Source organism: Phalangium opilio, unplaced genomic scaffold (assembly GCF_054372755.1).
Source record: "Phalangium opilio isolate 3A_F unplaced genomic scaffold, DU_Popi_V2 ptg000079l_1, whole genome shotgun sequence".
Taxonomy (NCBI): Eukaryota; Metazoa; Arthropoda; class Arachnida; order Opiliones; family Phalangiidae; genus Phalangium; species Phalangium opilio.
This window is the reverse complement of record NW_028324187.1, coordinates 3,561,920-3,576,565: the sequence shown is the minus strand read 5'-3', so window position 1 is coordinate 3,576,565 and position 14,646 is coordinate 3,561,920. Positions and strand designations below refer to the sequence as shown.

The 14,646-nt window shown below is 33.0% G+C and overlaps 1 protein-coding gene across 2 annotated transcripts in view; it reads right to left on the bottom strand.

Moving 5' to 3' along the window:
- LOC149654233 (uncharacterized) overlaps window positions 1–14,646 on the bottom strand; it is a 74,474-nt gene that overhangs the window by 47,530 nt on the left and 12,298 nt on the right. The window lies entirely within an intron of this gene.

The following is a 14,646-nucleotide window of genomic DNA, read 5'->3' as shown; positions in this document are numbered from 1 at the left end:
TTGGTTGCATGGCTATGAGGTAGCTAGTGCTGGTAGAGCTCTGGTTTTACTTGCAAAAGATTACGTAAAATTATATTATATTAAACAAATATCCACCCCATGTTGTGTCCCATGCAGTTATTGTCTTTTTCAACCAGCGCTAATTTAATGGTATCGTTCCTTTCAACCGAATTCCCAATGGACCGAAATCCCATTCGACCGAATATCCCGCAATGATTTTAGATTTCCAGCCCAATGGCTATATTCCCGATGGACCGAAATCCCAATCGTCCGAATATGCCCCTAAAAAATACATGAATATAACTTGAAACACTGTAGCCGTTAGCGATTCGGTGGTGTAGTGGATACGATGTTGGACTGCGAAGCGATAGGTTGTTGGTTCGAATCTCCGAAAGGTATGTTAATAATATTAAAAGTAGATGTTTCGTGATACTAATTAAAACGCTCACTTTCATTCCTTTCAAGGCAAGAGATATATAGAATTAATAAACAAATTGTGCTTAAAATGAAGTACAGTCTTAATGGTAGTTCCATCAATGTCTTTAAATTTTAAATTAAAATTTTAATATTTTGGTTTCGGGTGGGTTGGGTTGGGTTAGGTTAGGTTAGGTTAGCATAGGTTAGGTTAGGTTAGCTTAGCTTAGGTTAGGTTAGGTTAGGTTAGGTTAGCTTAGGTTAGGTTAGCTTAGGTTAGTTTAGGTTTGGTTTGGTTCCAATAATTCGTTGACACCTTTTCCAAAATATGCTCCTTTTAATTAGCTACCACCTTTTCCAAAATATTCTCCCTTTAAATAGCTACCACCTTTTCCAAAACATTATCCTATTAATTAGCTGCCACCTTTTCCAAAAGATTTTCCTATTAATTAGCTGCCACCTTTTTCAAAATATTCTCCTATTAATTAGCTGCAACCTTTTCCCAAACATTCTCTTACTAATTAGCTACCACATTTTCCAAAATATTCTCCTTTTAACTAGCTACCACTTTTTCCAAAATATTCTCCTTTTAATTAGCTACCACCTTTTCCAAAACATTCTCCTATTAATTAGCTGCCACCTTTTCCAAAATATTCTCCTATTAATTAGCTGCAACCTTTTCCAAAACATTCTCCTACTAATTAGCTGCCACATTTTCCAAAATATTCTCCTTTTAATTAGCTACCACCTTTTCTAAAATATTCTCCTATTAATTAGCTGCCACCTTTTCCAAAAGATTTTCCTATTAATTAGCTGCCACCTTTTCCAAAATATTCTCCTATTAATTAGCTGCCACCTTTTCCAAAATATTCTTCAATTAATTATCTGACATCTTTTCCAAAATATTTCTATTATTGCTAATAAATTGTTCGTGGTAAGAGGCGGGCTTTTAATACTCATATAAATAATCTTTTTACCTCCAAACAAGGTTAGGTTAGGTTAGGTTACGTTTGGTAAGGTTAGGTTAGGTTAGGTTAGGCTAGGGTAGGTGAGGTTCGCCGTAATTAAAACGTAGTTAAAATAAGTGCAGTAATACATTTTCAACTCACATTTATTTTAACAACAATAAGTTGTGAAATTAAAAATATATTTAATGCAAAACCACACAGTATGTCTTCTTCCAGTTCAATAGAATTTCGGTCCAATGGGACTATAATAAAATCGCACCTTTGGCTACGTTCGGTCGAATGGGACCCCAAAAAAACCCCCCTTCTGTCGAATGGGAATTCGGTTCAATGGGACCAAAGCAATTTAATTAGCAAAATTTAACCTTAATTATTAACTTTTCAAGTTATTTTAACACTTGCACATTGGAAAGATAGCCCGACATAAGAAAGGTCATTGTTTTAGCCACATTGTATGATGGGCATCTACGTTGTATGTATTAGTTTCACTTGGTCTGTTAATGTTTATTATATGACCTTACGTGGACCATTAATTAGTCCAATTCCCACTAATTATAATTATTTTAAAATTTTATCTATTCAATATTTTAACTCGATGTTCAATCATCCTTAATTTACTTAATCTTACTGGCATATACATATAATATTTAAACTGTAATGTTAATTTTGTTAATATTACTAAATCAAGTTTTGCACGAGGTTAAAATCTGGCAACAGACAACTATCTTATTACAATACGGGTTCAGGAGCAGGTATGAGCGCATGCAGAAACGAGGTTCAGCTGTTATATATCGCACACCCACAACTTGATTAATGTTTTTAAATTATCTGATCGGATTAAGATTACAGAAAACCATATGCAGATAAGGAATGAATTTTGCAAATAATTTATTATAAGTTCAGGGCTATAATTAAAGAAGATACACGGTGTTTTATCGTGTTTTCTTCAAAGCTTGACGCTTTTAAACCGCACTTCTTTTAATTTTTTTTTTGAAAAAAGGGTTATGCGGAATTAAATTATTTAAACAATAAATCCTATTAATAAAATATAATTTTCTACTGATTAATCATATATGGATAAAGATAAGATTTTAAATAATACCTTAGCCTCAACATGAAACCAACAGAATTACCTGAACATAGTAACAAGTGCTAAGTAAATCCTTATCTATCAAATTACAAATTAAATTATTTCTTTTTAATTGAAAATCATCAAAAATATTATAATAAACCAGAGTTGAGTAAAAGTCAACGACTGTACAGTTTAACATGACTATACATGACGTTGAAAGAGCCCAACTGCAGGCTGATACAATATCATGAAACGAACATTTTTACAATACACTCTGAATTTATGAAGGAATCTATTTAAGATATTGTTTTTTTTTTCTTTATTATTTTAGGTTATTTTTTATAAATGAGGGTTATTCGAGTTCGACGAAACAATATACGTCAGCTTTTCGCAACGGGGTGCAAAATTATAGCCATGGCCATGTAAAAATCGCCAAAGAAATAATATTTTATGGACGGTAAAACTTTATATCTTCGCAGAAAACTCTTAAAAATTCCTTTAAAAGTTAAGAAGAAAGCGCTTCATTGGTATGATAATCGATTCCGTAAAATCCCCTCAGGGCATAATTCGTCAGACAACCTATTCTTGGAGATTATATATACTCTCATATTGTACCGGCCGACCAATAAAAGGGTGAACATACCTGCCAGGGGGTCATCTACCGGGGTTACCGAACAATTCTGTGCTTTGCATAACAATGCAATTAGTTATCTAAGCACGTTCATTGTTTAAAAGACTGAACATTTCAAGCTCTGCTAGAAGTTAATATGTTCCGTGTAAAAGTTAACTACATTACCATTGAACGGATTTGGAATTCTGTAATATCAATAATTGATTAATGTAACTTGGAATATAATCATCGTCGCGTTCTTTAGGAGATTTTGAGCAGAAAATGTAATTTCTTAGACTTTTTGCCGTCCGGGTCACTATTTTCAAGTGTATTTATGATTGAATGACCCCTTAAATTTAATTAAGAAACTGATTTAGACAATGATTTCTAATTTAATTAATTGGTCATCCCTAAAATCCAGGACGGCAAAATAAAGTCCTAATATTGGCAATGCTAAAATGTTGGTTGAACTCTGTTCGTGGAATGACCTTTGAAGAAAAATACAATTGAACTCTCTATTTTAGTGTGGATGGACCAACAAATCAAATTAAAAACATAAAATTTTTGAAGGTTCGTTTCTCTAAAGGTGTAAATCATATTTTGAAAATGAAAATGGCCGGATACGCGCTTACTTCTAAGACGCTGATCCTTTAAAAATAAATATATCATTCACGGACTGTGCTTTGAAGTGCCAGTCGTGCGCGGTGCATTACCGTAAAGCACGAAACAGTTCATCGGTGTAAGATAGAAAACGAAAACGTTCCATCTCAAAAATCAAATCGGCCATTAGCACGTGACGTGACGTGACGTTACGCGGTGCAAACGGCGAGGATTCGGTAACCCTTTAAAGGGATCATGAAGGGTTTATGGAAGTTGATATTATTTGCACATTTCAATCATAAAATAGACTCAAAAACCTTAATGAAACTGACCAAAACAAGGAGGTCGAAATAATTCGATCATTTTTGCTGTGTATTGTCCGAATTTTCCAGCAATATTCAAGACTGTTTCACTTTACAATGCGTTCCTGATAAGTATGGCATGAATAATTAAGGGGGTGTTCTTTGGGAAATTTTGACTCAAAAATGTAACTTCTATAGCCGATTTTGACGTCAGGGCCACGCTGTACACATAAAGCTCGAAATTATTGAACTAATGGGTTAGAAATCACTTTGACCTTCTCTTTAAAATAATTATGTTTAATCGTAACCCTTAGCCTGAAGTTCAGAGACTTAAATACCCAACACCATGTAACAAACCGAGAGAGATAAAACAAATATATATTAAATTGAATGAATAGCGTTAAGTGCAATGAACTATTTAAAACTAAATATATATATTCTATTTCAATGATGCAAGACATTTTCGTTGTGTTTTGCCTCTCTCTCCTTATCGTTCGTTGAAGTTTGACTTGCACCCAGGGGTATTTTAAGGGGAAAAAAATAATAATAATAGTTAATATATGGGAAAACCAGTGAATCGGTATTGTTTCACGATCGTAGCATTAAATTCATTAATCGTACGATATAAAGAGACGTGAGATCTCGGCTGTCTGATTGAGACAAATGGCTCCCTAATTGGTCCACGCAAGAAATATTGCGCCACGTATATGGCCAATTTCAAAAATTCCTTTCCCAAAAAATTATAAACGTGATCAATTTCGGGCCTTAATTTGAAAGAAAAAAATAATTCTTGCAAGAACGGTATGGAGCGGAAATATTTTATAGACGATCACGAATTTCATTTGGATTACACCTTTGATATTTTCCTAGATTTTAAAGGTAAAATAGAGGCTGGTGTGTTTGCCACCTTGTTTTCCAAAGATGGTCTTAAAGAATATTGATGGTTATGTCAATTAAAACAATAATGTAAATTAAGATATGGATTCTAACAATACGGCCCCCAAATTTGGTGGTGAACTAGTAGCTTTGAAGCCCTATTTGGATCTACACACTGGACATTTCCGCATGCGCAGTAGACGGACCAGCAACCCAAGGTTTAAAATTTGATATTACAGCAAAATTTCACCTTCATATAGAGTATTATTAAAATAAATTGTTGGTTTTGTTCGGACAAAATTTAGAAGTTCAACGTTTTTGAAAAAAGTGGACATTTTCGGACCGGTCCGAGATAATTACAGATATGTTGCAAGGTATGTTAGGTCGAATTCCTTTTTTAAAATACGTGGCAATTTGAATATAAATCATCTTCAATGACGGGGTTTAATTTTTATTATACATTTTTGTAACATGGAAGGCTTACACCTGCAGGCCCGGTTCCAACATAAAAATAAATCTTTTCAAATTTCTAAAGTCATGTTTGTGAAAAAAATGCATATCCTTTAGTCTCAAATGTTCCATAGAAAAGTGTGCTATAATTCCGGTGAAGATTACAAAAAAAAAAAAAATAAAAAATCCCAAGTGCAGTTTACAATCTATAAATCTAGCAAACAAACCTAGAATTAAAACGCAATATAAGTCTCACAAGTAACAGTTGTAAACTGCTCTTCACCTGGAGAAGTATAGATATAACATTGCGTGGGTGAATGTACCATAAAAGTTGTCAAACACCAACCTGACCTTTAATAGCGTATGGTACAAACCGATAAAAACTAATCATTCACATCCATAATTAAGTATCTTTAAATGCTTAAATAAATAAGATACGTTCTTTAGTCACTAAAGTTAAAAGTATCCTCTCCGTTTACATTCATGAAGTATAGGGTGGATCTGTTTTTCTTTCACAAAATATTTTAGCGCTTATTCTATGGACTTATTTCAGATCTACCTAAGTGTACGCTAAGTATAGGTGTTAAAACATAAAAACCCTGGCTGGTTTGAAAGTGAGAGAAATAAAAAAATAAATAAGTAAGAAATTTTAAAAATGTTTTCATAAGGGAATTCAAAAAGAGATGATATTTGTTCACGACTATGTATATAGTTTCTCACGTGTGTACAATTTTGTTAAAGCAGACGCGTCCGACCGTTGACCGAACGATTATTATTTTTAAGTGGCCAAGTACTTAAACTTAATGTCTCTTTTCACTAAAAAAAGAATATTACCGGGATCGAGTTATTCGTTACTGTACCTTAAGGCGATTATGAAATTATCACCATTTGCTCGTTTCTTCAGGCAGGGTTCTTACAACCTTTGGAAAACCGACTTCTCCGAGTTTTCCAGGTTTTTTCCCCCATATACTTCCATGAATTTTCCATGGTTTCCCCCCATATTTCCCTGAGTTTTCCAGGGTTTTTTCCCATATATTTCCCTGAGTTTTTTAGCTTTTTTTTAGCATATCTTTCCCTGAGTTTTCCAGGGTTTTTTAGCATATCTTTCCCTGAGTTTTCCAGGGTTTTTTTAGCATATATTTCCCTGAGTTTTCCGCCATATATTCCAGGTTTTCCCTATGTATTTCCCAGAGTTTTCCAGGGGATTTTCTCCCATATATTTCTCTGAGTTTTCCAGGGTTTTCCCCCTATATATGTCCCTGAGCTTTTTTTGTTCAAGCAACCCCTTCAGAGCAAACTTCTCAAACCTCACAAAATTCCCTGAATTTTACTCAAAAATCAAAATGTCTCTGAGTTTTTGTCAATTACTTATTTCCCCTGAGTTTTCCAGGTTTGTATGAACCCTGTCAGGGAGGTTTCCCATAAAAAGGGTTTAGGGAACTCAAATAGAAGAGTCTTATTTTACTTTTAATTGTTTCTAAGAAATTACGCTTTTTAAAATACAAAAAAAAAATACTTTTGTAGATTACGAAATCACTATAAATAGTTACCACCTGTACTGTCACGCGTGTAATTAAAAATTATCTGACGCAAGTTTGGATCGTAATTATTACAGGAGTATAATTGTAACCAATCATATTTTAATTACTACTAACATTTCACGGTCCATGACTGGAATGAATTCTTTGAAAAAGGTGGATCGAGTTACCAACCCCTTGGTTACGAAATAAGAAGAAAGAGGATGACGTAAACGAATGGGACGTTCAAGGGGATAACCACAAGGATACAATTTTATTCAGCATATCAGATTTTGGACTTTTGAATTCTTAAAGACTTTATTTGACTTCAAAGTGAAATAGTAAAGCCATTGAGAACTCATTTAAAACCTGAGAAAATGGAATGTAGTGGCAACTGTCATGATACCGGGATTTTTACACCTTCATACAGCCACTCTGAGCTATTAGCGTAGGAAAATCTATTAAACAACAATTTACTTTCTTCCAGACATCCAAAAAATCTGCACACCACAATTCAAGAGTGGTTGCCTCCTCGTGCAGAGTTGGAAAAAAGGATACATAGAAACCAAACTGTATAAATGAAGGATGCATGTCGCAAAATTTATTCTCTTTTGAAAATCAAGCGATTTATCATTTAGATAAAAAAAATATTTTTAAGTTCAACTGGCGACCTCGGAAAACGGACGAAAAAAGTAAAAATAAGAGATGAAACGACCGTATATTTAAGACTTAAGGGGTTTCATCCAATTATACTAGAATTAAAGAATTTACTACAGACTTGCTTCCGTAAATTATCGCCTTAAAGGACCAATCGGACAATTTTTAAACTAGCACTTATGGCAAATTCAACGTAACTTGATAATATTCTGGCTAGATTTACAAGTATTAGTTCTTCGTTTTTGGGTATGCAAATATTGTGCAATTAAGCTTTCAGACGTTAATTTTGTGAATTGTCTTTAATAACTCATTAATTAAGTTAAGTACTGCTGAATTTAAAGGCTTATACCGAATAACAGACGCTGTTTTATAGGTCTACAATTTCTCATACCGAATTTTTCCGTCGGCGGTTTCGCGAATTTCATACCAAATAAGTTTGGTTTCGACACTGTATAATCCTTCGATAACCATTAAATGACGTTTCAAAATCGATTCTCTTTAACGATGTCTTTCAAAAATAGTCTTAAGGCAACTTAGGACATTTTGTAATGGAGATATAGTCGAGAAATGAACGTTTAAAACGTACAAAATCGTGAAGATGGAATAAAGGTTTCGTGTCGAAATAACAATCGGAAATTTCCATTTAATAATATCTTATAAATCTTATGATTTTTTTATGCCATACTATTGTAGGGTTTATCATTCCGGTTAAAAGAGCTTTGAAGTATCGCCAAAAACCAAAGTCTAGGGAGAAGTGATAGTAGTTTAAACGAGGGGATAATCACTTCTCAGAAAAAGGCAGATGTGATTACTAATTTCTCATTATTTCTAAATATTTACCAGTATTTTCCAAATTATCTCAGTTTTTTTAACAAATATCCTAGTTTTTCCAAAATATCTCAGTATTTTTTAGAAAAAATATCTCAGTATTTTCTAAAAATATCTCAGTATTTTCTAAAAAAAATATCTCAGTATTTTCTAAAAAATATCTCAGTATTTTCTAAAAACATATATCTCAGTATTTTCTAAAAACATATATCTCAGTATTTTCTAAAAACATATATCTCAGTATTTTCTAAAAAAATATATCTCAGTATTTTCTAAAAAATATCTCAGTATTTCCCAAAAAATCTCAATATTTCCCAAAAAAAATCTCAATATTTCCCAAAAAATATCTCAGAATTTCCCAAATAATATCTCAGACTTTCCCAAAAAATATCTCAGAATTTCCCAAATAATATCTCAGACTTTCCCAAAAAAAATATCTCAGAATTTTCCAAAATATCTCAGTATTCCCCCAAAAAATACCTCGGATTGATACCACAAAGGAAAGGTCAATTAGAAGTGGAATATGGTTGAGTTACTCAAAGTTGGGTTCGCGAACCGCTAGCTATTAGCATTTTCCAATATTGAAATATATTTCTACGTTGTATTTTACGCGTCTGGTTTCTTACGTGATTTGCCCCTCGAGTATCATACAAGAAAACGTCTTGATAAAGCGAGATGTTTTTAACGGAAGCACCGGATAGCAACACGCGAAACACTCATTCATAAACGTCCGAAATACGTATAGCCATGCCTCTAGAAAGAGATATACCCTTACCTATCTATGACTGGGGATAATCATCGGAAAAAGGGTCTCTAGCTATTAGATATATTTTCGATAAGATGAGGCCGGTCAGGTACGTGTGCATGATATCATGGTACAGGGATTAATATTTTCCGGGGTTAAAAGTTGAACAAGAATTATACAGTCACGCGATACTGACGCCAAAATGTATGTATGTACTCATAAATAAACGCGCTTCATAATTACCTAATGAGATTATAATAATTGCTTCTTTTTAATTAAAGAAATAGTATCCTTTTATTTCGATAAATATTCATGATTGAAAAAAACCCGACTACTTAAAAATAACCGACAAATTTTGAAAATCCCGATAAATTTTAAAAACTTTGACCAATTTTGAACCAATAAGTTAGTTAGATTGTCATAAGAAAATTTGAAATAAAATAGATAACTTGACTGGATAATTACGCCATAACTGTGTTGCCTGAAACGTTTAAAAGATATACATGAAGGCGTTTTTAATCTAAGAGAAAGTAGGATTTAATTTTGACTATTATGTTTTGGCAGTTGTAAATGTGAAAATTTGGTCCAATAAATTAGTTTTGTTCTTTAAAAATGGAAAATAGGGAATTTGACTGGATAATGACACCATAAGTGTACCACCATCTGATTTCGAATATATACGTAGCTTAATTACGACTGTGGTTTGTTAACTCTTGGAAATAAAACCAACTCAATTCAACGCTCTCACTCTCAAAAAGAAAAATTGAAAGATTTTCTTTCTTCGTTAATATGGAATAGTTCAAAGTCCCCAAGTTACCAAAATTGAAATTGAAAATATGCAAATTTGCAATATCACTATCACTACTCTAGCAGAACGACTAATGATACAATTCTATAGTACCATAATTAAATCTCAACTACAACCAAGAAGAAAAAAAACACCACAGGAAAAAATTCATTAAGACGGCCGGATCTAACTCTCTCTACAATTTCCTCACTTACATTTTATTAACTGATAATTGCTGGCTGGAATACAATAAAACTGGGCTCGGTATGGACCCTTCCGGGCACGAAACTAGCTTCGAAAATACAAGGAGATAATTATAAATTAAAACATTGATTAATAACCCTTTAAGTTCGGTAAAAAACGATCTCTAAAAAAATACCCCTAGACCAAGCACTAAATTACACGATACTCAAAAGGGCGAAAACCCTTAAAAACGGCAGAGAAATATCGCTAGGCGACCATGGAGGTCGCCGTATATGGACGGTTTTAAAGGTAAAGGTCAGGTGACATAAAATTATACCTTAAAATAACGACCTTTTTCTAAATATAAAATAAAAAAATATTAAAAATAAATAAATTATCTCTTATTACAAAATTAAATAATTAGTATTTAATTAGTCTTAAAAACTATCAAGGACTATTGCGTCATCCGCCATTGGTTTAGAGGCGTCTGCTTGCCAGAACCTCATACTCCAACGGGATTGGTTGAATTTTCACAGGCTGAGAGAGGTAAGAGTAAGGTAGGTTCGATTTAGCAGACGCCACTAACCAATGGCGGATGGCGCAATAGTCCTTGATAGTTTATAAGACTAAATAAATGCTAATTGTTTTGTAATAAGAGATTAATTCCTTTTAGATTTAGAGAAGGCCTTTCTTTTAAGGTATAATGTTATGTTACCTGAACTTTTTCTTTAAAGCTATACAGACAGCGGTACCCGTTTTTAGCCGCAAAGCAGAATACCGGTATAATTTCGCCATAATACATAATGCTCTGACATTATACGCTATAACTCTTTCGTTACTTCCCTTATTTAGAGGAAGAATATCTGATATTTGCAACCGAAAAATATCTAATGGTTATTTAATTGATTTATCTACATAAAGGGCTAGGTTGTATATTTTAGAACGACTTGATGTGATGTTTTAGACTTTTGACAAGTGGTAACAACGCCCATAATAAAATTAAAGTAAAGATCCTATTCGTTATTTCTTGTTAAAAATACCAAATTAACAAAAAAATAAATACGAAATTTTTAAAATACCCCAAGAAAGGGTTAGGCTATATTACCATACTAAAACATAACGGTTTAAAATTTATAATGTATGTAACTTCATTTTTAAAATTTAAATAAGCGTAACGTAAATGATAACACGCTCGTGAGTTTAAGAGGTTACCACGCCAAGCATCAAATACGTGTGAATATTTAAAACTGAAAACAATGATAAATATTTTTAGATATTAGGGAAAAACTGCCTTAATATTTTCAAGTTTAAAACACGCGGCGTACAGTTAACTTAAAGCATATTTTTGTCATTTTCATATCCAAGGGGGTAATCTATAGCTTCTTTGGTTTGTAAGTTAAGATTAATTTAAGAAACACGACTCAGATTGCGATAATGGTCCAGAGAATCTAGTTAAAGGTTTAAAGTTCTTTACAGAAGCTAATAAAATCATTTTAATCGTGATTTAAGTTTTAAAACTTTACTTATATGTACAGGGTGTTTCTGATAAGTCTGCCATAAATTAAGGGGATGTTCTTTGGGAGTACGATTTTGAGTCGATAATATAAAGTTCTTCTATCTCCATTTTGCCAAAAGTGACACTGTTTTCGAGTTACAATTTTTCTGGTGTTTTAAACTAGAAATCATTGTCTTTCAGGTTTTTAATTAAATTTAAGGGGTCGTCCGTAAAATACTATGGACAATCTTAACTCGAAAACAGTGCCCCGGACGGCAAAGTGGAGATAGAAGTTACATTTTCGACTCTAAATCGCTCACTGTATAAACCATTTTTGGAACATAATAGTTTTCATGTTCTTAAGTTAAGATTATGTGGCGTTGTAATCCTTCACAATTACTGCTCTAAAAGCATTGTATCAAATTTAAGATTCGAGTCATTTTGGCTTAAGGTATAATTTTGGACAAGAGAAAAGGGGCCCACTCGGTTTAAAAAAACAAAAATTCTTAACCACAACCTCACGAAATTTTCTAACATCATCAATTTCATGAGATTTCAAAAATTTCTTACACGCAATGATTATTATAGTAAGTTTAAAATTACTTAAGTAAGAAGTCAATAAATTAAAGTAAAAACCAGTATAGAGAAGTCCCACACAATTTTAAAGCAATTTCAAAGTATTTTCCCATGAAATTTCCGATATCGATCAATATAAATTTAAAGTTCTTTCGAGGGGACATTCACTCAGTGTCATCGGACGGCTTGAAGCAGATTTTTCATTTCGAAAGTCATAGCTTTTCATGATTCGCTGCCTAAATTTGAATGCAAAATTTCATGATAAAATATTTTGGGCAAATGTAATTTTGGTGAAAAAAAACGAAAGAAGTATTTTTTACAAATAATTGATGTTTTATAATTATGTCTTCAAACAGAAAAGTTTTAATATCTGTTACTTCAGTCATTCCATTTTGTTCTAGTCTTCGTCCACTAAGAATTTTTTATATAAATTTGCAAAGATGTCATAATATAGTGCTTAAAAAGATTTGAAAATATTGGTAAACTGATTCATTAACTGCTAATTAGTTAGTACTAATAGAGAAAAACACTAAAATAATACGAAATCCATGATATTAATGGCAGTATTAAAATTCACTGATTCAATATTTAAAATCCCTACCTATTGACAGCTCTAAAATGATTACACGTGATCGTAACGCGTGTATAAAGAAAACCAAAGAGTGATATGACCCTCGACGCGTTTTTTTCTGATTACTAAATTTAACGACGATACCAGCTCGTACACATCCTGTTGAAAAACTATTAAACCCAAAATTGTCGGCGAAAATTCGATACTCTAAAGGGGTATATATCCATAGGAATATTCCATTTATCATGATGCAGCCACTCACTAGCTTGGTTAAAAATCTCTGTCCCTCGATACCTACAAGCCCTTAGGGTGTTATCTAATTGAAAGATTCCCCTATAAAAAAGGTAGCGATGAAATTTTGTTGGGCAGTATAACTTGTCAGTCAGTTTCTACGTTACAGTTCATTGGTTCGAACCATTTTAACACCTTTAAAAAATACGTGTTTCGATTCATTATTATTCCCATGGGGCCCGCCTCTACAGCTAAGTTTAAAAGTTTCCAAAATTAATATTATAATTTTAAATTTTATTTCTAGCAAATTAATTATTTGAAATGCAATTAGCTAAGTTGCTAGAAAGACGAGTACCATTAATAATCGGTATATTTCAAAGAAAAAGTATTCTTTTTTTAAATCAGGACCACACCAAGAGTAAAATGTTAAAAATAAAAATTTATAAATTTATAAGGGTGCTATCTATGGATGAGGTTTTATATACATATTTAAAATTAATGACTTTTCAATTTTATGTTTAAAATTAATAATTTTACGTTCTTCAATTAAAAACGTGTCGCGAAACATTTAAGTACTCCTAATTATAGTCTTCTAGAAGGACCACAGGCGCTAAAATAAAATCTTTAAAGTATTCGATGAAAATTTGGGAATTTGCGGGGGTGTTAGGCTTAAACTTTTTCTTATATATATATTTAAAAACTGGGCTACCACATTCCTTCAGCTGATCTCATACCCGAACCCTATCTTCTTCACTTGATGGTATATTTTAAGGTGTGGGCTTCATGATGATAAGAACCATCTTCATTCTGGTTTTATAGAAAGATCTACCATGGGAAATTATTATGTACTACGGGGAGCATAGTGAAGATATCGCTTGATAACAGATTTCCGGTCCGTTTTCACCAATGAATTTCATGGTTTTTTTGTTTTTTCTGGTTTTCAAAGGTTAAAATCCTTAAATCATTGATGTTTTTCAAGAACCCCACTCACTTAATAGAGTTGATCCCGCCAGTAAGAAGAGAGATGAAATACCAATGTTAAACATTCCAAAATACACCCTGGGGTTAGATCAGAGGGATGCTGCATAGCCCAAGTGCAAGAAGAAATACAATAACAGACCCTTTCAATTGTCGGTGGGCAAATTAGTCTGGTGTGTTGACCAACAACATTTCTTCAGACGAGACATTGATGGGTATGTGGACGACAAACACGTTAGAACAAAAGGGATTAACTATGGTGGACTTGTAATAACGTTCAAACTCTATCTAACGTTTTTGTAGTCCGCAATGGTGGTAAACTTGACGGTGTTGGATGCCGACCTATTGTAACCACTCTTTAAATAAATTAAAACTTATTTCAGGGTTACTTTTAATTCAATAATTAAGCTTTGTAGAAATTATGGGTGTGTGGGTTTTAGTGTACCGTATCTCCTCCCATAACGCTAAATTATGGCAAGGTGCTGGTCACCGTATCTGTACTCAAGGGATTGCGCTTATAACCAGCGTTCGGGATAACTGGGAGTGACCATCCCCTCGTCTTAATGTTTTTTAAGTATAGGGGGTAGGTCAATTGGACATTGAAGGACATTGGAACGTGAGAGTGATTGAAAGAAAGAAATAACGTCGATTAGAGACAAAAATAAAAACGCGGGAATTGATGGGCCAAAAAGTCACGCTTCGTATCTTAAGTCTCATCTCGAAGAACACTATCGGCTGGCTCTCTCCTCTCCATGTTCCAAACTTCCAACCGAATAAAAAATCAACTCT